Genomic DNA, 22,787 nt, shown 5'->3' on the forward strand with positions numbered 1-22,787 from the left:
CTTTTTTATTTGGTTTGCTTTTTCCTTTTTTTCAGATCATGCCATTATTCATACTCAATTTTCACCATCTATGTTATTAAAGGATGGCAATTATTGTTACTGTTCTGATTGTATTGGCTGGTTCAGCCTTTGTTATTTGAAAATTTAATACAAATGACTAAAAAAAAGATACAGGGAAAAACCTTTAGGCCAGAAAAGATTTGTGTTCAGTCCATATGCATAAATCCAGAATTGTGTAACTTGGGGCCCAGGGAGGAAATTTGGGAGAGAATGCTAAACCCTGTGAACAAGTTGTACCTCCTTCAGCTTCAGGCAGGTTTGGGTACCCCTTGTGGCATGAGGGCCCAGGGATATTGTGTTGATTGTGCACCCCCCACCACCACCTCAACAACACACCACACACAGAACACCAGCCCTGCAGCAACGTTTTGACCACCAGGCCAAAACTTGTCCCAGAAGAGCATGTACGCTAGCACCTCATCTATGGTATTGATCAGAAGCGTCCTACTTACTGTTACCATATGAAGATCCTGTTGGGGGAAATGGGGGTATGGAGACTTTCTGAATCACCAAACAGCCTCAAGATCCTTTAGTCATCTTATTTCTAGAGATTTCCTATCCCTCCAGGAGAAGTCCTTTTCTGGATCTGAGCACACCTGAACCACTTGCAGCCTCCCAGCAGAGGGGTACAGGATCACATCATTTCTCTAGGGCAGGTTAAGACTGTAGTGCCTACAGTCAGGATCAGAGAGTGCAACAGCAGTACCCATCTGAAGCAGCAATGTAAGCGGCCCAGGGGCGTGTGGAAGAAGGATCTTCTGCAGCCCAGGAATTTGCACCTTCAAAACTGGGCATACCAGACTGTTGCTTACATGCCTATGTCTAAATCCAGGCCTGAGTTAGGGTAATGGAGTTCTTCACATTAAAGGAAAACTTTCTATGGATACTGTGTACTTTTGTCCTGCGAAATGTGTAATCCTCAGACGTGTACTTGCTTTTTATCTGAGAGCTGGCATTGAACAGCTTCATCCGATCCCAACATCCACAATCATCCTCAGTGTGATTTTCTGCTCTATGTTTATTTATTTATTTATTTATTTATTTACTGCATTTGTATCCCATGTTCTGAACTGAGCCCACATTTGGGACACATTGAGGGGCATAATCGAACGATAACGCCTATCTCCATGGGCGTTTATCTCCGAGAACGGGTCCGTGAAGGGGCGGAGCCAACCGTATTTTCGAAAAAAATAGACGCCCATATGTTATTCGCTACTTTGTGAGCTGGGCGTTTTTGTTATTCAGTGATAATGGAAAATGAAAGCGCCCAGCTCAAAAACGAATACATCCAAGGCATTTGTTCGTGGGAGGGGCCATGATTCGTAGTGCACTAGTCCCCCTCACTTGCCAGAACACCAACCGGGCACCCTAGGGGGCACTTTTACAAAACAAAAAAAAAAGGTAAAAGAGCTCCCAGGTGCATAGCACCCTTCCCTTGTGTGTTGAGCCTCCCAAATCCCCCTCAAAACCCACTGCCCACAAGTTTACACCATTACTATAGCCCTAAGGGGTGAAGGGGGGGGCACCTACATGTGGGTACAGTGGGTTTGGGGGGGTTGGACGACTAACGCATTAAGCAGCACAATTGTAACAGGTGGGAGGGGATGGGCCTGGGTCCACCTGCCTGAAGTCCACTGCACCCCCTAATAAGTGCTCCAGTAACCTGCATACTGCTGCCAGGGAGGTGGGTATGACATTTGAGGGTGAAAAGAAAAAGTTGTGAAACGTCATATTTTGTGCTGGGAGGGGGTTTGTGACCACTGGGGAAGTCAGGGGAGGTCATCCCCGATTCCCTCCAGTGGTCATCTGGTCATTTAGGGCACTTTTTGGGGCCTTATTCGTGGAAAAACAGGGTCCAGGAAAAGTGCCCTAAATTCTCGCTAAAATCGCATATTTTTCTTCCATTATCGGCGAAAGGGCGCCCATCTCTGTTCGCCCGATAACCACGCCCCAGTTCCGCCTTCGACACGCCTTCGACATGCCCCCGTCAACTTTGTCCGCATCCGCGACGGAGTGCAGTTGAAAGCGTCCCAAATTCGGCTTTTGATTATACCGCGTTATTCGTTTTTGTGAGATAAACGCCCATCTCCCGATTTAGGTCGGAACTTGGGCGTTTTTCTCGTTCGATTATAAGCTGGAGAGCCTGAACTAAAGCTTTGTCTTGATAATTTATATTTCACTGCCTGGAATTGCACAAGATGCCTCACTGTACACAAGCACAATCTGTTAATATCCTTCTTCGCTCATGTTTATTTGCTGTCTTCACACCATTTGCCATTAGTAAAAACGCCTTGAAACTGTACATTTGTTTAGATCATGCAAAAATTTACAAAAATAGAGCAATACTGAGAATATCAGGTGCTGCTTGTCAGGATGGCCAAGTGGCCTCAGGTCACCATCTCCGCTGGAGGCAGGGGGTTTCATTCCCAATTCTGAGCTCTGAGATAATCATATACCCCAGAATTTTATAGAGGTTGCCCAAATTTGGGTGTGAATCCCAGATCAGTGTCCAAAATAATTAATGGGCTCCAATGATTTAATTATTGGAGCTAACAAGCACTTAATTGGCACTAATTATGATGTGGGCGCCAAGCCGGCTATGTGCTATTCTGTAATACTGGATCATGTGCAACTCAAAGGGGGCGTGGCCATGGGAGGGACATGGGTGTGTCTGGGGCAGTCACAAAAGATGCGCACAGTGTTACAGAATAGTAACTTTGCATGCCAGGATTTATACCAGGTTATAGCTGGCGTAAGTCCTCGCGCTGAATTTGGTGCTCAACGCTATTCTATAGAGAGTGGTCATCTCAATGCGTCTTTATAGAATAGCATTGAACGCTGAGGGGCCCTTGTACTAAGCCGCGTAAACGTCTACGCATGCCCAACGTGCGCCAAAATGGAGTTACCACCTAGTTACCATGTGGCTCTTGCGGTAATTTCATTTTTGGCGCGCGGCTGAAAAATAATTTTTATTTTCGGACACACATATCGGACGCATGCCAAGTGGCATTTGATGCACGTAGGTCATTACCGCCTGGTTACAGCATGAGACTTTACTGCCAGGTCGATGGCTGGCAGCAAGGTCGAAGACCCAAAATGGACGTGCGGCAATTTTCATTTTGACGCACGTCTATTTTCGGCAAAAATTTTTAAAAGTCCTTTTTTTACAGATGCGCTGAAAAACGGATCGGTGCGCAACCAAAATCCGCGCCTACACTACCGCAATCCATTTTTCAGCACAGCTTAGTAAAAGGACCCCTCAATTTCCGGTGATATTTATAGAATTCGACCCATATGTTCTAAAATAAATTCATTGTTTCCAGCATGTGTGAGAACCCCTTTGTAACTCATTGAAACCGGCCACACATAGCTGTACCTTAAGGTTTAAACAGCTAATAAAGGGAAGGTTTAGGGGGTTGTTAGTGGGTTAAATGCAATGAAAGGAGGGATCCTATTCCCTAATGTGGCTGTGCCACATGAACTTGATCTTACCACAACATCACCCTATATTTGTTCACACCGGAGCCTGCAAAGGCCTCTCCGGTACTATGTAAGCCACATTGAGCCTACAAATAGGTGGGAAAATGTGGGATACAAATGTAACAAATAAATAAAATCATTTTAATGCCAAGTTGAATGTTTTGTAATGTTGATATTATTGTTGTATTTACTGGTTATTTATCTTTGGTATTGTACCATTTATGTAAGGGTCTTTATATAAACATATTTGCTGTATATTGCTGTTACCTGAAGGAAAGATTTTCAATAAAAAAAAAAAGATTTAAATATAAAATAGATTCATATCCATATCAACAGAAATGGTAAACTCTCAGTTCCTTTGGAGTAAGTGTAATTTTATGCATCAGCTTTTGCAGTTTTCATTTGTTTCTATATGCCTCCACAGCTTAGGTGTCCTGTTATAAAATTACCTATCCCGGGAAACTGTCAAAGGGGTTGGTAATGGCAAAAATATCCCCACCCCTGATCTTGTGAAAATAAAGTGTGCCCCCCTGGAGCCACTGCCACCACATCATCCCCAATCCATAAAGAACTGTGCAGCTCTCATGCCCAAACTCTTTTATAGCAGTGGGGTAGCAGAGAAGTTAGAGAAATGGTAAGGACCGCAGACTGCAAATCCCAAATCCAGAGCCGCTGAGGGTTCAAGCTGGGCCCAGCTAGAAACAATCTTGAGGGCAGCCCCCAGGCCTCCCACCTGGCAATAGCTTACTGCTCACTTGGTCTGTCTCCTGCTCCTGTGCGCTGGGTTATTGCATTATCGTGCTAACTCTGCTCTGCCGGCCATGGATTCTTCTTCCTGCCATAACCTCTTCTGCCTATGCTGAAATAGGAAGTACTTCACATAGGAGGAGGGATGTGGCCGTCAGAGCAGAGTTAACACAATAATGTTATAACCTGATACACAGGAGGAGACCAATCCAGCCTTCTGCTTGTGCCTGCCACTGGAAGCCTGAAGAAAGCGTTTTTTCTATTGCCGGCACCAGGTCCCTCTTGAAGACCAGGCCCAGGGGAATCTTGCCCCCCCTTCAGTGGCCCTGCCCATATCTCCCGCTGACTGACCCTTGTCAAATCACTTCGCATAGTAACATGGTAACAGACAGCAAATAAAGACTAACATGGCCAGTGGTGTGCTGGTAAATTTTATTTTTTTAATTTTTGCATGATCCAAATAAATGCCATGATTGAGGAAGCGTAACACAGGAACACCATTCAGTGTTTGAAAGTATGACTGTTTTGCAGCATGATATTGGTTGAAAATTATTACTATTATTTATTTATTATTTGTTGCATTTGTACCCCACATTTTCCCACCTATTTGCAGGCTCAATGTGGCTTACATAATACCGTCAAAGGCATTTGCCCAGTCGGTTGATAACAAATACAGTTTGCATAGAGATCGAATGAGGTATATGTGGAGGATCGGAAGGGATGAACGTTTGCGTGATGTCCAGTACGATCATTAGTCATGTTATGTTACTGGGTGAAGAGGTTTACGTGGGGTCGTTGGGATAGGCCTTTTTGAAGAGGTTGGTTTTTAGTGATTTCCTGAAGTTCAGGTGGTCATGGATTGTTTTCACCGCTTTTGGGAGGCCATCCCATAGTTGTGCGCTTATGTAGAAGCCGAATGCAATTTGGGTAGTGTAGGTTTAGGTAGGATCTTGACGATCCAGCTCTGTTTCTTATTGGTAGATCTATAAGGTCTATCATGTATCCAGTTTTTAGTCAGTAGTTTTTCACACCCGATTTTTATTTATTTATTGGGATTTTTGTTTTGCAGAATTTGGTCCTTTTACCCTGAAGCAGCTTTGAAATTGAAATGCTGGCCACTAACAATGGTAGGGTCATGCAGAGCATATCTCAATAAGTTAAGTATTTTTTTGGTGATACCCTGTTTTTTTTCAATAAGCAAATAGAGATGTTTTTCTTTCATAAGTGGATGGTATTTTCCCGATGAAGTTACCACACAGGCCACTAACCCTCCCCTGTTTACTAAGCCACGCTAGCGACTGCCAGCGTTAATGCCGACACAGCCCATTCACTTTGAATGGGCTATATTGGAATTGCCACGTGGCTTGGTAAACAGGAGGTAAGTCAGCATACTGTTATTATTTGTGACTAAATTTCTGAGGCAATTTCTCCTATTCTATATAAAGTTTAAAACTTTTTGACTGTTTATGAAATATTACCTACATCACATATGGGGGGGGGGGGGGTTATGTCACATTTTCAAAGCTGGAAACTGGGTTTGTGAGCCCTTGGACCACTGCCGAGGAGCGGCAGTGGCAGGCAAAACCACCCCACGCTACAGACTGGGCAGATCTCTGACAAACAGTTAGGCTTCACCTGCACCTGGCCACTTTTCACCAAGAGTTGAGCTCCAGGCTTCAGGTGGCCGGCAGGACTTACTGGACAGGGCAGGACTGGATAACAGCTAGGCAGCACAGGGACAGCAAGGCAGGGAAAGGACAGGACTAAAAGCTGCGAGCAGCCACTGAAACGGGGAACAAACACAGCTAGACAGGAGACTGAACTGAAAGCTGCCAGCAGCCACTGAAGCAGGGAACAAACACAGATAAACCCAGAACTAGACAAAGACATACAAACAAGACACAAGTCTGGGAAACAAGCAATACTGTAAACAAGCAATACCCTAAACTAAACATAGACTAACTAGAACAGGCAAGACTTCAGGCAAGAACAAGAGCAAGGAAACAAACTCAGGCTGAAGTGCAAAAGCACCAACATACCAGGGCCTTAGACGCAATGCAAAGGCAAGCAGAGAGATTTCAAAATGGCTAATAAGCCCAGAGACTCAGCTGCAACAATCACCAGGTAACTAAGGGTGCTGTGCAGGTTCAAACAAAACAAGGTCTGGCAGTCTGGAAGATCCGGACCGGACTGTGCTGAAATCTGGAACAGGTGACAGCACACAGACAATCTAATGCAGCCAGCACACAGAGACAGAGACAGAACTAACTCACAAAGGACAGAAGCCAGCTCAGAAGCTGACCACAGGAAATAAGGTGTCTGAGGGGGGGCACGGCCACAGACGTGACAGGTTACTTATGTGTGTTGGGTTGATTTCGACCCCCCTCCTTCATATATTTAGCAATCTTCTCTATTTATCTTTTTGAATTCTGCCAGTTTTTGTCCCCACCACCTCCACTGGGAGGGCATTCCAGTCATCCACCATCCTTTTGATAAAAACGTATTTCCTGATGTTGCTCCAGTGCTTCAGGAACAATTTTGTGGGTTAGTAGATTGATCTCTATGTGGGTTTCCAATGAGCCTATGGGGAAACCTGAATTTAAACTGAAGTCTCTTTTGCTCCTAGAGTAACAAGGAGGCAGCTCCAGTAGAAAGGGTCTGAAGTGAGGGACCGAGACATAAAGTAGTTCAGAACTGTGGCTAACAGGATTGAAGTTTCTGAGGTTTTCTATGAGATGAGTTATATGGAAGAAGTGAAATGAACTCTTTGTGAATTGCAACAAGCGTCCACAATAAATTTAAATTATTGTTTTGGAACACCATCCATGGGACTGTGTACATTTTTTTTAACAGTTGGTACACCTAGAACTCGGAAGAGATTCTCTCTGCCCTTCCCCGACCCCAGTCAGAGAATTCACACCAGGTGAGGAGGGGATTGGAACCTTGCTGAGTGACCTCCTCCCTGCATTTCTGAAGTGAGTGCCTGGCTGGGGAAGGGGGGGGGGAATATATTCCTAAAGGAATTCCATATGCTTCCCTCACTGATGATTCTCTGTACCATGCACTACTCCAGCAAGCTGACTGTTAACAACACTGAAAGTTCAATTTACCTTACCAGCTTCCAGAAGCTGGAGAAAGCAGAGAAATAAAACTATGAATGAGTATTTTGCCTGTGTCCAAAATGAAGGGCTACCCCCGAGCTTATAAAAGTTGCCCAAATTTGAACATGATCCTGAGATGTATACGCAACTTAATTGGTTAACGAGCCATTAACAAGGAATAATTGGACACTAACAATCAATTATTGTTGTTAATTGGCACCAATTAGAAGTTGTGCATGCATCTATTTGAATGGAATTCTAGGAATGTCTGAATGCCATGACTCTTTCCACGGCCTTATCATGACACTACTCACTACCCAACTCGACTACTGCAATATAATCTATCTTGGCTGCAATAGTTCACTCTTGAAAAAGCTAAAATCTCTCCAAAATACTGCTTTGAGACTCCTCTGTCACACCCACCACCATGATCATATTTTCCCCTTATTCAGGTCCTATCACTGGCTCCCCATTGAGCAGCGTATTAATTTCAAGCTTCTCATGATCACTTTTAAGGCTTTTAGGACTGGCTTACCATTCTACTACTCTTCTCTCACCGTTCCATGCTCCCCCCTGCCGTACTGTTCGCTCTCTAAATGACGAAAGACTTGTTCTTCCTGGCCCTAGGTGTGCCACTCTGGAATCTACCAGACATCAAGCATTCTTCTTTGCTGCCCCAGCCATGTGGAACTCTTTCCCTTTTACCATTCGCTGTGAACTATCCCTAAAAAATTTCTTTGGTTAAAACATGGCTCTTCCAGCAAGCCTTTACCATAATCATCATTCTAGGTGTTGTGTCGGTTTTTGCCGTTTGGAGCAGCCCTCATCCTCTTGTTATCTCCTTATTCTCGCTTCCCTCCCTTTGGTCGTTGTAATGTCAGTTAATGTTGTCACGCGTGCGAGGTTTCTCTTGTTCTTTCCTATTCACCATTGTCGTTCTTTTCTTTACTTTGACTACTGTTTTTTTGAGTATTATACACCACTTTGAACTTCTCGTTGGCAAAGGCAGTATAGCAAGTATTAATAAATAAATAAATAATGGTGGGTGTCCAAATCCCATAGCGCGCAACCCAAAAGGAGGCCATGAGAGGTGCATGGGATGGTCAGGAGTATTCCAAAAATTTCGATGCCATGTTATAGAATACTAGTGATGTGTGCCCAAATTGCTAGCCAGGGTTTACACCTGGTTTCAGCAGGTTTAAGTCCTTACACCCAGGGGTGTGCTGGTAAAATTTTAACAACAGGCTCTCTCTCCGGGCATAACCGGCCCTGAAATTTGGGGGGGGGGGGAAATACACGCCTCTCTCTCCCCTCCCTTGTGTGAGCACGCTAGGCATACCTTTGCCGAGCCCCACCAACCAATAAATGGACTGCCACCATTCTCTGCTGCTTGTTTCTGGCTCTGAGCAGCATGATGGAACCTTCTTGCGCTTGCATGAAAAGTCCCAGCCTGATGCTCAAGAGTCAGAAACAAGGAGCAGGGAGCAGCAGCAGTCTATTTACTTGGCTGGAGGGGCCAGCATCACTGCCAGCAAAGTAAAAGAGAATTCAGGAGCCCACATTTTGGGAGTCAGTTGTTAAAAGTAGCCACGGGGAGGCCTACTTTAACAACCGGCTCCCAAAATTCTTAAAAACTTAACAAACGGCTCTCGCCAGTCCGTGAGAGCCCGCTCCAGCACACCACTGCTTACACCCAAAGTTGGACACAGGAATCGACACTACTTTCTATTCAATAAAGGGTACTCAGCTAGCTGGGAGCGTCCTTTATAGAACAGCGTTTAGTGCTGATTTTTTTTTACTGGCACCAATTTTTCAGCACCATTTTCTGAATCCGGCCCTATGTCTCTCTATTTATTTTCTTTTTTTCCAAACCAACACGTACTGCAGCTAATTCTTTATTTGGCAATAAACCCATCCTTGGAACAGACAGTGCTCAGGTGAGACAAAAGAAATGAAACTATCTTTATTTCTTTCATGTATCTGGATTTTAGCTCAGGGAAACAATTGCCTCACAAGCCATATTATTAATACCAAAACAAACTGTCAGTTATTACCCATAACGTTTCTGTTTCTACGGTTTCAAAAGAGACAGGAGCCGAGATTGCTGAGTGGTACATTGTGCACAAATTCTAGGTTTAAAAAAAAAAAAATCATTAAAATAGCTGAGAAAATTCAAACACTGGAGCCCGTACGTGAAAGTTGAAAGCATAATTCTAAAGTTAGGCACCAATAACACACACATATCCACATGATTAGCATTGATAATTGGCAGTTATTTGCATAAACATTAGGCACTATACTAAACAAATATGCAATTAAGGCCCTTGGAGAGGAGGAGTAGCCTAATGGCTAGTGCAGTGGCCTGAGAACTAGGGGAACTGGGTTCAATTTCTAGTGCAGCTCCTTGTGACTCTGGACAAGTCACTTAACCCTCCATTTGTACATCCATACATCCTCAATTGCATGCAAATCTAACTCATGAATATTTATTGTGGATATCCTGAAATCCCAAAGGGACTAGGTGTGCCCCGAGGACTGGGTTGGGAATGGCTGACTTAAGAGTATTCTAACAATTGCATGCCTCCCCTTGCATTTATGCACTATGGTACTTTTTTTTTCAAATTATATGGATGTTTCATAAGGCTGAAATGGATGTCCATGTGCTTGAAACGTCCAAATCCCAATTCTGCAAAGACAGAAAAAGGACATCCAACACTGCAGTAGTCCAAACAGCAAAAGGGCATGTTCTGGGCGTGTTTTGGGCAGGATTAGTGAGGGCCTGAAATCTGGATATCCAAGAGCAATTGAAGGAGAAGAAATGTCCAAGTCTAAAATGAAGGATATCCTTATTTAGACCTGTTTCAGGCACTTCCAGGGTACAAAAAGGTGCTCTGATTGAGCAGCTATCCACTTGAGGGATTAAGGCATGACACCTCCTTAACCCCCCAAATGGTTGCTGTCTTCCTCCCTCTCCTCTGAAAATCAAATCAAAAGGGGATACCAGCTGCTATGACAGCTTCAGGTATTATGGGCATTTTTAATAAAGCAAACAGCAAGTCTAAGGAGTAGCTTAGTGGTTAGTGCAGTAGACTATAAACCAAGGGACCCAGGTTCAAATACTACTTCAGCTCTTTTTTAAAATTTGTGAGCCCCCCAAGACAGAAAAATATCTACTGTTCCTAAATATATAAGCCACCTGCAAGCCTGAAAGCTATTGAAGTGGTATACATTCAGGTACAGTAGATAGATTTCTGCAGGGCCACCAAGAGGAGGGGCTGGGGGGGTAAAATTCTCCTGGGCCCGGCCTCCAAGGGGGGCCCACCCGGCGCTGGCATGACTCTTCTGCTGCTGTGCGCCACAGAGTTATCGCGCTATTGCATTAACTCTGCTCTGCTGGCCACAGGTCCTTTTTCCTGCCGTGTCCTGCCTCCTGTATGAAGTACTTCCTGTTTGGACACAGGAGGAAGAAGGGCCTGTGCAGCAGAGCAGAGCAGGAGAGGAGACAAGTAAGCAGGCCCGCAGTGGGGGCACACATGGACCCGGAGGGGGTGGGCCCGGAAGGGGGGCAGGCCCAGCCCAGGGGGGGTGTTTGCCTCGGGCCTGGCTTTGTCTCTAGGCGGCCCTGGTTTTCTGTTCCTGGAAGGCACACAATTACAAAATAAAAGAGTTAAAGTGGGATTTGAACCATGGCCCCTTGGTTTACAATCCACTGCACTAACCACTAGGCTGCACCTCAGCTCTGCTTGGATGTCTGTATGGACATTTTCAAAGAATGCTACCATGCAGACATTCATCTCCCTTGTTTGCCCCATTCATAATTTGGATGTTCCAAGTTTGTAAAATGGATGCTCATGCTAGATGTTTCCAGCGTATGGATGTCCACCTCACATATTTTCGAACAGGAAATCTTGACGTGTTTCCTGTTTGAAAAAACGTATGAGATAAGACATCCGTTTGGGACATTCTGACTTGGAGGTCACTATTCTGACTTGGATGTCCTTTCGAAAATGCCCTTCTATGTCACTTACAGAATAGCTCTTAGCCATTTTGCTGCAACTTATGTGCATGAGTGTACACTTACCCATGAAAGTGCTAGTACTCTACATTTACGCACCCAAGTGGTAAATGTTGATTCTCAGTTACAGAACTGACCTTCACATGCATTTTCAGACAGGTGACCAAAGTATTCCAAAAGGTCATTAACATGCCAGAATTTGATTTAACTGGTTCTAATGCCTTTGCTATAATGCTGAAATTTTTAACCAAGTTTCCAAGTGTATTTGTCACAGCCATGGCCATGCCCCCTCATTCCAACTCACCTCTCCTTCTGGTGATCGGACTCCACAGCTTCTCCAGACTGCTTCCCTGGCACTATGCTCCTCCTGCAGTGATGCCTCTGCTGCCTGTTTCCTTGTTTTCCAAGCTTCACTCCAGACACTATCCAAGCCTCAGTCTGATGTCCCAGTATTCTTGCCTCTCTCTGATGTCCTTGCTGTGTACTTCAGTGTGTTCCAAGCCTCATTCCAGGGCACCAGAGGTTGTGACATCATTAGTGAGGGCCTTTATAAGGAACCATAGGACTCTCATGCATTGCCTTCGCAACAAGGTTTCCTGCCTAGTTGTACATGCCTGGTATTATGTTATCTCCTATTCAGATTAGACCTGCTCCTCCAGTCCTCCGCTCCAGTTCCTGCCCTGTTTGTTCTAGCCCTGCTTGTCCTCAGCTCTAGTTTCACCCCTACCTGCCGCCAACTCCAGCTTTGCCTGTCTCCAGTCCAAGTCCTAAGTGCCCCCAGCTCTAGCCTGCCTTGCCTGGCTTTTTCCTTAGTGCCTTGTCCTTCCTGGGTGGTTCGCCTGCCACTAGCCGGTATCCATCAACAGTCCAAGGGCTCGCCTTCCCTGACTCCATGATAGTATTAAAGGTCTTTCTATCCCACCCATCAAAAGATGTCTGAGCAGCTTACATTGTAGTCTTAAAAGCTGAAAGAATATACAACAACAAAGTTCATAAACACCACAATACGTGAGGATAGGAGGGTGAAACTACATAATTTGTTAGGAAAGTGGGGGAGGGGGGGAAGCACAATAGGATTTAACCCATTGTTTCAGTTTCACCTCTGACTGGTGCAGTTGAACTAGGTATCAAACATATAAAAGGCAAGTGACCGTACTCACTTGCAAATGCGCAGTAGAGACTTCCCTCTCTGTCCCGCCCCCGCGTCAAGACGTGATGACGAGGGGAGGGGGGCGGGACAGAGAGGGAAACTGCGCGGAAGTGGAGGGAGGGAACCGCTGACGTCGCTACCGCTCCCCCCCCAAGGTAGCCGCTACCCCCCCCCCCCCCCCGGAGTCGCCACCACCCCCCCTTCACCCGGCCCGGGCCCTCTCTTCGTTATTCAACTTACAGCAGCGCCGAAAACAGCAGCAAGCAGCTCAGCTTCAGCTCCCGTCGGCCTTCCTTCCCTGCCTGTGCCCCGCCCTCGCCGACGTGACGTCACACGAGGGCGAGGCACAGGCAGTGAAGGAAGGCCAACGGGAGCTGCTGCTTGCTGCTGTAAGTTGAATAACAAAGAGAGGGCCCGGGCCGGGTGAAGGGGGGGCGGGGGCGACTCCGGGGTGGGGGGGCGGTAGCGGCTACCTTGGGGGGGGGGGGGACATGGGAGGTCTCAGAAGGAGGGGGGGCCTTGGAGCTGGGAGGGCTGGACTGAAGGGGGCCTTCCAGCTGGCTGGGAAGAAGGCACGGGGGGGGGGCCTTGGAACTGGGAGGGAGGGCGGGCGGGCGGGCAGGCAGGGGGCCCCTTACAGTTGTGAGGGAATGGGGCCCCTTACAGTTGTGAGGGAGAGCAGGGGGCCTTGGAACTGGGAGGGAGGGAAGGGGGCCTTGGGAGCTGGGGGGGAGGGCCTGGGGCCTTGGAACTGGGAGGGAGGGAGGGAGGGCGGGCAGGGGGCCTTGCAGCTGGGAAGGGGGGAGGACTGGAGCCTTGGAGCTGGGATGGAGGGACAGAGGGGTCCTTGGAGCTGGCAGGGAAGGAGGATGGCAGGGGGCCTTGCAGCTGCAACGGGAGGGGGGCCTTGGGAAAAAAACATTCCAATACGCGCCCGTTTTAACGGGCTTAACGGCTAGTATGTATCTATAAGTAAGGATGTTTTAAGACCCAATTTGAATTTGATATGGGATGTCAGGAGTCTGATGTGGCGTGGAAGCATATTCCAAAGTTCGTGTCCTTGAACTGAAAATATCGCATTCCACGTGGTATCAAGAATTATCTCTCTGAATGAACTAACTGTAAGGTTTTGGTGAGAAGATCTGAGTGCTCTGGGAGGGCAACAGGGAGTCAAGAACCTGGAAAGAAAGACAGAGTGGTTTCTCCAGCGTGATGAATCTTAAATACTAATAGTAGAATTTTGTGCCTAACTGCACTTTGGGGTTGGTGACAAAGTCCTCTAAGGTATGTCCTATCTTGTGCCTCCATGTACTTACTTTATAGACCCTTGTCTCTTCATGGCTTCTGACTCTGAATATTGGCTACATGATTACACTAAACTTAAGCCAATTACACTGGTATTTTCAAATATCTGTTGCTGATCTGCTGTTTTGCTTTCCACGTTGGAGTTTGTGGATCGCTTGCCTTGTTGTTTCTTGAAACACCAAACAAGACAGCCCAAATAAGATGGTATTTCCAACCTCCCTGCTTTGTCCCCTCCACATAAATAAAGTTTAAATAAAGTTTAACACACCTTTCAGCTCACTAGTCACATACCCCCCCCCCCCACACTAAAACTAAAATGGCAAAATCACAAACCTGCACATCATAAATTGTGATAATGAGAGGACAATTTTTTAACATACATACTTGTAAAGTGCAGAACTATTTTCAATCCTCCTGATATTCAGGTTAAGCGCTTAGGAGGAGATTCTAGATATGGCACCCAAAAAAAAATCGGTGTGGAAATCAGTGCTAACCAAACGTATTCTATAAGTGGTGCCTAGTTGATATCTCAGTGTCTAAAACTACGCACCTCCATTTACAACAACAATAACATGGCATAAATCCCAGTGCATAGATTTAGGCACACTGAGCCATATTCTATAACTACATGGGTAAGTTTTGGACGCCCATGAAACGTTCATTTCCCTGCCCATAGCCATGCCCTTTTTGCCTACACATGTTAGAAGTTAGGCGCATTGCATTACAGAATGCGCTTAGTGAGTTGTGTGTGTAAATTCAAATTATTGCCAATTAGTGCTCATTATTGCTTGTTAAGAGCTGTTACCAGTGCTGATTAGCTTGTTAAGCCAATTAAGTTAGGCGTGTTGTTATAAAGTATGCTTGGAATTTGGAGTGGATCTCTAGACGCGCTATATAGAATACAGGCCTGCTATTTATGCAGTCTGTATTAACCACTAAACTTAACCGGCTAGCACGGAATATTTGTGGTTAACCGGCAGCCACTAGGCGCTAATATTCAGTGGAGATAATTGGCTATCTCGCACTATTAGCAGTTAGCTGAATAAGTGCTATTTAACTGGCCAGGAGCCACTCCTGGCCGGTTAAATAGCGCTGAATATCGGGCCCAATGAGTGTACTTTGTGCTAATTTTAAAAAGAGAAGTTGTTTAAGCACTTTAAGAAAAATTACAAATTATAGTGCGCAGAGAGCTGAAAGAGGTAAAATAACGCATGAACTTGTTAAAATGGTGGGGATGTTATATTTTTCCTGTTATTGCTCAAGTATTTCCTCTCAAGTGGCTGCTTATATATATATTGTTAAATTGCATAAATTAAAATTTTTTTTAAAAAGGCAGAGATGGGCACTATTTTCCTCCTCCACCTAATCATGCCTCTGGGATATACACTCATTGGACAGAAGTTACAGTGCTAAAATATTTGGCTTATAAATATCCACCCTATCTCTCACATTGGAATAAGAGCAGCTGCCATTAAAAGAAGCGGAATGAATGAGAGTTTGAAAATGGCACACTGCAATGTGTCCAGAAACCCTTTAGAAGTGAAATGCAGATTATGCTGTCATGCTATTTATTCTCTGCTGAACACATACACTTACAAGAAGAACTCAATACTCTACCACTGACAGACACTGTAGATGTGATTTATAAATCAGTTTGATACAAGGGAATAGACAGCATACATTCTGTTCCACTTTGTCCTATAATTCAGACCTACTTGCTCATAACCTTGGTAGTGGTAGATATAATTTTATCTGTTTCTCTATCTCTGTTTCCCACCTTTTCATCATTCCCTGCTTCATTTCATTTGTGAAGATAGGAATGCAATAACATGCCGATGAGATGCAATATTTCATTTAGACAGGCTGTCTGGGAGAGACTGCAGAACTTTATAGCATGAATGTCAAGTGGCATATAGAGGAGAGGGGCAGAGAGTGGCAGCCTTGTGACCTATCGCTTGGCCCATAAGGCAGAACTAGGGGTGTCACTAAAGTAGCATTCAAAGAGGGTAGCAAATAGTTCCACCTCTTCAGAAGCAGGCTGAGTTGAATCATAATCAACATCAATGCTGATTTTCCGCCAGGTCACTGACCTGGAGCTTTCTGTCATCGACTTGGAACCTTTTTGAACTTGCATCCTTTTCTCCATTGCTGCAGAATTGGAAAGTGGAGATGGCAGGCAGTCTTTGTTTTGGAAATGGCTTTAAAACTGAAATACTCCGCTTACAAATGAGGACCCGACAGGGATGTCTACTGACATCATTAATCTTAGCACTTTCAGCTGAAGCACTTGCTCCTTTACTTAGATCCTAGTTCTTGAGGGCTGCCAAAGGGTCGGGTGTTTAGGATACCCCTAAAAATATGCATGAGAAAGACTGGCATGCTTTCTACTTCCACTGTATGCAAATCTGTTTCATGCATATTTATTAGGGACATCCTGGAAACAGGACCCATTGATGGCCCTCGAGGACTGGGAATGAATACCACTGACTTTCACACTCACCTAAGTTTGAGGGGATCAAAATAGATAAAGGAGATAAAATATGCTTAATTTGATTTGTACCTTAAAACAACCCACAAAAATTGGGGGAAACATCAGTAATACCTTAACCTCTTAGATGAAATCTCTGGTGATAAGGTGAACTGGATGGAATCAGAATATCTTGTACTCTCTGGTTTAGTCAACGGATAAGATTTATAAAATCTAAGTGTTTCTAGAGGCATTAATAAACAAATATAGCTGGGAGTTTTCTTGACTCATGGATTACAAGATTTGGTCTCTGTGAATCAATTCCTGGATTTAGAACTGAAGATTTTAATACAATATCTCTATCTCAATTAAACTATACTTTCTCTCATGTTCCTTTGTGTAATAATAATAACTTCTCCATGATTAAAATATTATACTGTCAATATCTTTGGGAAGGCAGAAACAGAGGGTACATTAGAGCTAGCAAATGTTAACCATTGCTTTTGGGCTTCATGACAAGCACTGTTCATATGCAGGTTTTACTCTTTAGACAGGAGAGACCTGGCTGGGTACAGACTGAAAAAATAAATTCTGTAGTTTTAAGTGTTTGGCTTGACTCCCATCTTTGTATGGCATGTAAGTTAACCCATTGGTTAAAAAGTGTTCATAAATCTGTCTTTGAGTAGCAATTAAAAGCTTTTCTCCATCCATCTATTTATAGAAAATCATGCAGGTGCTTATTAATCCCACATAGATTATTGAAATGCAACTTTATTTAGATCTCCCAAAAGACTTCTTAGCTCTGCTTCAACTTATACAAAATACAGCAGCAAAGATGATTCCTGGCAGCAAATAACTGAGGGGACTTCTCTAATTGCCCCATACTTGTTACATGTTCAAGATTTTTTTATTATCTATGTTTTAGAGCCCTGAAAGGGAGCAGTCCTAGGTATTTGAGTGCATATGTTCACAGTTCATAATTTACAGTTCAGTTTTATTTAATATTACCATAAATAAAAACAATTATCTAAGTGGTTTACAATCGAATTAGAAGGGGGGGGGGAGATGGAGAAAAAAGAAAAAAATAGGATATAGGAGGATTCAAATCAAACTAAAAGGGAACTAACAAACTTAAAATTCAAAGGAGAGATACACAAATAGGATAAGCGCTGACTGGGCCTTTACCCTCTTTCTACCCCATCCCATCCCCTTGTCCACAGAAGCCACAGAGACTTGGTTCTTCTGAAATTATGAAATTTTTTAGCAATGGCTGCAGCACAATTACGATGTAATTATTCTAACATTAAGCAAACTAACCATAACAACAAAATTGGATACCCTAAGCTTACTAACATTTGTAACTGACTATGGGAGGTAATCATGAAAACATAACAACTTGCCTATACTGAGTGTATATATAAACGTAGGCAGGAGTCATTGTGACACCAAGGTCGAACTGCTACTTGTTTAACTAAGTGATTTGGGTCATCCAGGTACCGCCATTAAAGCAGGTTACCTTTCCATTGCCAATCTCTTCGCCCAGGTTGCCATATAAAGCTCACCCGGTTCCATCATTTGCATGCCACCTCTTCCCACCCCCCAACCGTCCACGTTGGGTGTGGTGGTACCTGGCAGCTTTTGATAAGCATGCCATTTGTGCTTGGACAACCTGGGGCCCCCATCCGTAGAAGATGGGTGGCCACTCTCTCATATTGCCCTGCCATGAAGTGGCCCCACTTGAAGGGGTATCACTAGAATTTCTTGTGCAGTCAATGGCCCCCTCACAATCCCTGTATCCCTTGGCTACCTCCCTCCAGCCCGCCAAGACCCGCAATAGTGACACCCCACTAAGAAGCACCTAAGCTGTGGCCATCCTTAATCAGTAACCTGTCCACAGCCTCTTGTATGTCAACGTTGAAGATATCCAGGCCTATACTGCATAAGTGTACCCCATCAGGGTGGTGGCTGGGACATATCTCAACTATAAGCTCACGTGGAATGCTATCCCCTCCCAGGGTATGCATGGACTTCTACATCCATCTATTAATTTTCTTCCTTGTCCTTTCAACTGCTCTATGAGCTTTTTCTCCTTTCCAAACGCAACATGCAATGATGCAGGACCAGATAGGATGCATCGCAGGATAAATCCTCACTATGTGGAGAATGTCCCGCTGCATTTTTTGTGCGAGTTCGATGCTGTGGGTAGACATCAAGTCATTTCCCCCAAGGTGGACAATTAAGGACCATGGGGGACTGTAAGATTGTAAGGGATCTAGCAGCACAGGCACTAGCTGGTCCCATCTCATTCCATGCTGTCCCAGCCAGAGTAATAACATGTCCGACACAAGTAGGCCATGGCTGTCACCAGTGCTTTTTTTGTAGAAAAAAAGGTGCCGGTACTCATTATGGGCGGGGTCACCACATATGGCTCCACCCCTATGATAGCCACACCCACATTAACCACACCCCCTACACCAGCCATGGCGCATATAAACAGACATCACTGAAAATATTACAGTACTATAGGAGAAAAAAATAACGTGATTTGCTAAGTAGTAGCAGTAGTATACCCAGTGCAAAATAAGACAGCCAATGTAAATTCTCAAATTGGACATATTACAAACACTAAAATGAAAATAAAATGATTTTTTTCTACCTTTGTTGTCTGGTGACTGTTTTTCTTTCCATATTGGTCCCAGTCTGTGATTTTCCTTTCCTTTGTTTTCGCTTAACTCTTCTGTGCCATTTGTCATTTTTTGTCTCCTTTTTCTTTGCTTTCTTCAATATTTTTCAGGCTCTCTCTCTGTCCAGATTTAATTCATTCTTACTATCCATTCTTTAATTTCCTTCATCTACCCGTGGCTTTTCATCTTTTCCTCACCCTTGTTCTCCCCATGCCCCTTCCTCTTATTCTCCAGTCTTTCTCTATTCCCCTTTTCCATCCAGCAGCTCTGCTTTCTCTCCCCATCCTTCCAGTGTCTCCCCTATTTCTTTCTGCATTCTTCCATCCAGCGTCTTCCCTCTTTCTCTCCCTATCCTTCCGTTTTCCCTCTCTCCCCATCCTTCCATCTGTTTTTCCCTCTCTCTCTCTCCCCATCCTGCCATCTGTTTCCCCCCTCTCTCTCCCCATCCTTCCATCTGTTTTCCCTCTCTCTTTCCCCATCCTTCCATCTGTTTTCCCTCTCTCCCCATCCTTCCATCTGTGTTTTTCCCCTCTCCCCAATCCTTCCATCTGTTTTTCCCTCTCTCTCCCCATCCTTCCATCTGTTTTCCCCTCTCTCTCCCCAATCCTTCCCTCTGTTGTTTTCCCTCTCTCCCCAATCCTTCCCTCTGTTGTTTTCCCTCTTTCTCTCTCTCCCCAATCCTTCCTCTGTTGTTTTCCCTCTTTCTCTCTCTCCCCAATCCTTCCCTCTGTTGTTTTCCCTCTTTCTCTCTCTCCCCAATCCTTCCCTCTGTTGGTTTCCCTCTTTCTCTCTCTCCCCAATCCTTCCCTCTGTTGTTCCCTCTCCCTGCCAAGTTTCCCGCGAACGGCGCGAAGTCGCGACGCACGCGGCACCAGCCCCTATTTCCGGCCGCTGCTGCTTCTCCTGTTGAGCAGCAGCGGCCGCTACACAAAGAAAAAGAAGATTAAAAAAAAATTTTGAAACCTGGCTGAAACGCGGCACCCCGGCACTGTAGACAGCCATTAGGCATTGGCTGTTGCCCCACAGCCGATCCTCCTCTTGCCTCTACGTCACTGCCCCTGGAGGAAGACCCCGGAGGAGCGCAGTGACGTAGAGGCAAGAGGAGGAGCGGCTGCGGGACAACAGCCAATGCCTAATGGCTGTCTACAGTGCCGGGGTGCCGCATTTCAGCCAGGTTTGAAGTTTTTTTTAATCTTTTTCTTTGTGTAGCGGCCGCTGCTGCTCAACAGGAGAAGCAGCAGCGGCCGGAAATGGGGGCTGGCACTGCGTCCGTCACGGGGCGGGGGAAAAAAAAAAAGGTGCCGGTACGCCGTACCATTGCGTACCGGCACAAAAAAAGCACTGGCTGTCACCAAACAGGCAAGAGAGTGCCCTTCTATGTGCCCAGTGTACATATGAATGCCCATATATCCATACCATGCAAGGACCTGAAAAAGAGCACAAGCAGTAGGGGGAAATTAGCATAAATTGGGTCTGATGTATATTTCATACCTGTTGGAACTCCACCTACCCAAAGCCATGATTTGATTCCCTGACAGACCTAACAGGCTAGCTGTTGTGGTGGCACCAATTCTAAAGGAATGTGTGCAGAATGATTGGCTCTGTAGCCCAAGGTTTTGTAAAGTGAGCTTGAGGACCTTTGTGAATTGGTAGTGTGTAAGGGGGTGATTATTCGGGTGGATAAGGAGCCATGCGGTGCTGCTTTGACGAATAGTCAAGTAGTTTAGTAAGTTCTGTACTGGGCAGCTGGGGCCACCTTGTAAAGCTACCTAAGGTGATAAATCGCTCCTTGGCTCTTTGATCCGTCTTAGATCTGGGCATGAAACGTCACAGTTGACCACTCTCAACAATCACATGGCACAGCAATAAGCCCGTGGGAAAAGGTTGTGTGGAATTAGTGGGAACAATCTCACTTATGCGCAGAGCGCCAAAAAAGGCTAAGGAAAAAGCACATCTAAACAAAGTGGTTTCAAAATGTAATTAACCCCGGAAATGCCGCACATGGCAGGAAATAAAAAATTTGTCCCAGCAGTATGGGCATGCATCAAATTCAGAATTACCACCAGGGGGCATGCGAGCCTGGCATTAGTGTCATTTTGGCACATGCTGCACACGTGTAGAGCCTACTGCACCTTTGTAAGAGGGCCCCAATGTTAGGTGCGGTTTATAGAATACGCGAAACGCCTGTTCCTATGACAGCCATTTATCCAAATAAAACCTGATGTAATAGTGCATGACAAATTTAGGCATGGATCGAGCTTATTCTTTAACACTGCGTGTAAATTTTAAGAATGCCCACAACCTGCCCATGCCCCTCCCATGACCATGCCCCTTTTTGAGATTTGTGCAGTTGGATTTGCTTTGACAAAACATGCTTAGCGAGCTATGTATGCAAATCCTATTTAGTACTAATCAATACCAACAATTCCTGGTTAGCATCCAATTACTGGCACTGATTGGCTTGTTACTCAATTAAGTTGTGTGCACAAATTGGCTATGCGTGCCGATTTGCTTGGAGAACTCTAGCTGCCATATACAGAATCCGGGGGATTTTGTGTTGCACAATTTTTTATTTTATTTTTTTCCTTTTGGGTTTATTCTGCTTGTTCTACTAACCATTTGGCTATGTCTAATGAAAGAAAGAACTTCCCAGTCAATCAACTTCTGCTAAATGTGCCCTGCTCCTGGGTTGCCTCCACCCCCCCCCCCCCCCCCCCCCCACTCCATCACTACCAATTTACCTGACAGAAATAAGGGTAAGGGCAATCTCCATCTGCTCCCACCCTGTCGGTACCATACTTCAAAATGGCACTGGCATGGCAAGCGCAGCTTGTTCATTTTAGTTGCACAATGAACTCTACACTAAAACGAAACAAGGGGAGGAGGAACATTTTGTTTTGCGTTGTGACCCTTTCATTTTAGATAAAATTCCTACGTCATTTGAAACGAATGCATAACCCTAATGGATTCATCAAATATATTTACAATAATACTCTGACAAAAGCCTTTCAAGAAGGAGCAGCCATCCAATTATCTTCATTACTTGATCACAGTGTCCCTAGAGACACGTGAAAGGCAAAAACGCTGCATGGCACACAGCTGACTTCATTATACAGACTCTGGAAATAAAACAATGGAACACAGCCAGCAACAGAGCTGCAGGAAGAGAGAAGTGAAATAAAATTTTAAAACAAACAAAAAACTGCCCATCTTCCCAAGAGTCCTTTTCACATTCATGCCATAATCTCTCTCCTATCCTGGGCAGTCCTGCTGGATTTATTTATATTTAAATCTCTTTTTATTGTCCAACAACAAAAACAACATACACTAATGAAAAAGGAAGACGGTTGATATATGATGGGGCTCTCATACACCAACCATCCAGTTTAACATAGTTTAGTAATTTTCTGGCTGTACTGTATACATTTTTATTTATTTATTCATTTGTTTATCACATCTATATCCCACATTACCCCAAACAAGTTTGGGTTCAATGTGGCTAACAATAAGCATTTGCAATAACACACGTAGTAATAATACAATGCACAAACTTCACTACTATGGATAACAAGAGCAGGGTCCCAAGCATGCCCGAGAGCTAACAATTACTAGTGTGAGTAAGGGATTTACTAAATAAAAATGCTTTCAACAGCTTACGAAATAAGAGGTAATTGGTAACGTATCTTAATAGATTAGGCAGAGAATTCCATATCTTCGTACCTTGATAGGTAAAGCCTGCATTATGAATAAATTTATAATGAAGCTTCTTACAACTTGG

General features: G+C 44.7%; 1 protein-coding gene across 2 annotated transcripts in view; it reads right to left on the reverse strand.

Moving 5' to 3' along the window:
• The window catches only part of LOC115476925 (bMERB domain-containing protein 1-like), a 94,366-nt gene that overhangs the window by 60,926 nt on the left and 10,653 nt on the right, over positions 1 to 22,787 (reverse strand). Inside the window, exon 1 of one of the 2 annotated variants that reach the window (XM_030213513.1) lies at positions 409 to 413. The exons of the other annotated variant lie outside the window; for it this stretch is intronic. The gene's annotated coding sequence lies outside the window, so the exon portion shown is untranslated. Of the gene's footprint in view, positions 1 to 408; positions 414 to 22,787 lie in introns of those variants that run through there. 2 annotated transcript variants of the gene reach the window in all.

Source organism: Microcaecilia unicolor, chromosome 8 (assembly GCF_901765095.1).
Source record: "Microcaecilia unicolor chromosome 8, aMicUni1.1, whole genome shotgun sequence".
Lineage (NCBI taxonomy): Eukaryota > Metazoa > Chordata > Amphibia > Gymnophiona > Siphonopidae > Microcaecilia > Microcaecilia unicolor.